Genomic DNA, 3,020 nt, shown 5'->3' with positions numbered 1-3,020 from the left:
TTGTTACCCGTTACCCGAAATTGACCTTAAGGTAGATTCGTTAGCACCGTTTCGCCTTAAATGCTTCCTTGATGCGTATAAGGGATACCATCAAATCCACATGGCCGTTAACGATCAGGACAAAACCGCATTTCGGACGCCCGATGGCACATTTTGTTACCAAATGATGCCATTCTGACTTAAGAATGCTGGGTCCACGTACCAACGCCTGATGGACAAAGAGTTCCACGCCCAAATTGGAAGGAACTTGGAAGTTTACATGGATGACTTGGTCATCAAAATCCTCGAGCCAGAAGCGATGTTGAAAGACATCGAAGAAACTTTCAACACGCTCAGAAAGATAAACATGAAGCTCAACCCGAGCAAGTGTTCTTTTGGGATGGAAGAAGGGAAGTTCTTAGGAGTCATCGTTACCCAAGATGGCTTCAGAGCGAACCCTGAAAAGGTCGAAGCCATTATGAAAATGGAATCACCTACTACCATCAAACAGGCTCAGACACTGAATGGATGACTAGTCGCACTTAACCGCTTTTTGGCAAACCATGTGGATAGGTCGTTCCCATTCGTGTCAACATTGAGAAATTGTTTGAAGAAAACGCACTTCCGCTGGACACCAGAAGCGGAAGCAGCTTTTCAAGAGATTCGATCACGCTTGATCGAACTCCCAACGCTCACAGCACCAGAAGTGGGGGAGGAATTAATTCTCTACCTCTCCGCCACAGACAGAGCAACCGGGGCAGTCTTACTAGTAGAACGAAAAGGCATCCAGATGCCCATCTACTACGTAAGTCGCGTCTTAACGGACGTGGAAACCCGGTACTCTACCCTGGAAAAATTAGTCTCAGCGCTTGTACAGGCTTCACGCAGGCTAAGACGATATTTTCAAGGTCACCCAATCACCATTCTCACCAACTTCAAACTTGCAAACGTTCTAGGCAAACCCGAGTTGTCGGGACGCCTAGCCAAATGGGCAATTGAGTTGGGGGAATACGCGATAAAGTATAAGCCAAGACCAGCCATAAAAGGCCAGGTCTTGGCCGACTTTATTGCGGAAGTCCCCGCATCGCGGGAAAAAGAGTGCCAGGAAGAGGCTCAACCCTCTCCAGCACAAGACACTAACGATGTCTGGCGACTCTATACTGATGGAGCAGCCAACAACGAAGGTTCAGGCGCAGGGTTGAAACTAACTAACCCGGCAGGCCAAGAATACACTTATGCTATTCGGCTTGATTTCCCAAGTACGAACAATGAAGCGGAGTATGAAGCATTCTTGGCCGGATTAAGAATTGCGCGTAAGATGGGGGTAAAAAACTTGGAAGCCCACGTGGACTCCATGCTAGTAGCCAACCAGATAAACGGGACGTACACGGCCGTGAATGACATAATGGCCCTCTACCTTGCACAAGCCAAAACTCTTATGCGCGATTTTAACGATTGCAAAGTTGTGCACATCAAGCGAAGCGAAAACAAATCTGCGGATGCGTTAAGCAAGCTTGCATCGTTAGCCTTCACCCACTTGGGAAAGGACATCCGCGTTGAACTCCTTGGAGCACCATCAGTCCCGCACAAGGAAATTTGTGTCATCCAAACCGGCACGGAAACGTGGATGACACCAATCATAAATTACCTTGCGGCGGGTATACTACCAGAGTCAAAGACACAGGCAAGAAAGATACGCTGTAAATCACTGAACTATCAACATGTTGATGACATACTTTACAGGCGTAATTTTCTGGGCCCACTCCTCAGATGCGTTGACGACCAAGATACCAATTACCTCCTAAGGGAAGTACACGAAGGCATCTGTGGAGTACACGCAGGTCCACGCGCAGTTGTAGCTAAGCTAAACAACGCGGGATACTTTTGGCCGGGGATGCATACGGATGCGCTGGCCTACATCAGAAAATGTAGGTCCTGCCAGCTCTACGCACCCAACACGCATCGCCCGAAGAACGAACTTGTTCCAGTCACTTCTTCATGGCCATTCCAGAAGTGGGCCATCGATGTGACAGGCCCATTTCCCACAGCAGCAGGGAACGTTCAGTTCCTAGTGGTAGCCATCGACTACTTCACCAAGTGGATAGAAGCAAAACCCTTAGCCCAAACAACCGCAAAACATATCAAAAAATTTATTTGGGAATTTATTATTTGTCGTTTTGGACTTCCACAGAATTTGGTGAGCGATAACGGCACCAACTTTGCTGACCAGAAGCTACAAAAGTGGCTGAAATAACTTCAAATCACCCACACCTTTACCTCAGTGGCACACCCGCAGGGTAATGGTGAGGTGGAAAGAGCAAACAAGAGCATCGTCGACGGCATAAAGAAAAGACTATTGGAGCATAGATACGTCTGGGTGGACGAAGTTCCACACGTCCTTTGGGCGAACAGAACGCTAAAAAAGGCAAGCACGGGCGAAACCCCGTTCAGCCTCACCTATGACACTGAAGCCATGGTTCCAGTCGAGATCGGTCTACCCTCACCAAGAGTCATAACTCAACCAGAAGACAACGATGCGGAAAGACGGTTAGACCTTATGCTAACCGAAGAACGCAGAGACTTAGCCGCAGCGCGTGAAGAGAACTACAAGAGACAAATGCGAAAGTACTACAACACGCGGATAAAACTCTGCAACTTCAATGTCTGGGAGGGGCCATACATTATTAAAGAAGTTTTGGGAAAGGGCGCATACCGGCTCGAAAGGCTCGATGGCACCCCCATCCCAAGAACATGGAATGGAGCTCAATTACGCAGATGTTACATGTAGATCAATTTCAAACTTGTAAAGAAAAGGCCTAGAGCCACTTCTAATGGAAATGATTCTCCTTATCACATTGTGTTGATAGCCTTACCTTTATACTTATGAACTGACCACACTGATATGCCGGTATTCACCGCATAAATAAGTGAGGGGAAGTAAGTCGTTGCGTGTAGAAAGCGGCACAACCCGCATAAACACAAAAACAGTAAATATTTCTAAGGGGAAGATGAGGAAAACCTTCACGCAGGTCAGATATAGG

This window comes from Bidens hawaiensis, unplaced genomic scaffold (assembly GCF_021521415.1).
Source record: "Bidens hawaiensis isolate Kalapana, Puna unplaced genomic scaffold, B.hawaiensis_p1.1 tig00030250_1, whole genome shotgun sequence".
Classification (NCBI taxonomy): domain Eukaryota; kingdom Viridiplantae; phylum Streptophyta; class Magnoliopsida; order Asterales; family Asteraceae; genus Bidens; species Bidens hawaiensis.
Note: the sequence above shows the minus strand (reverse complement) of the source record.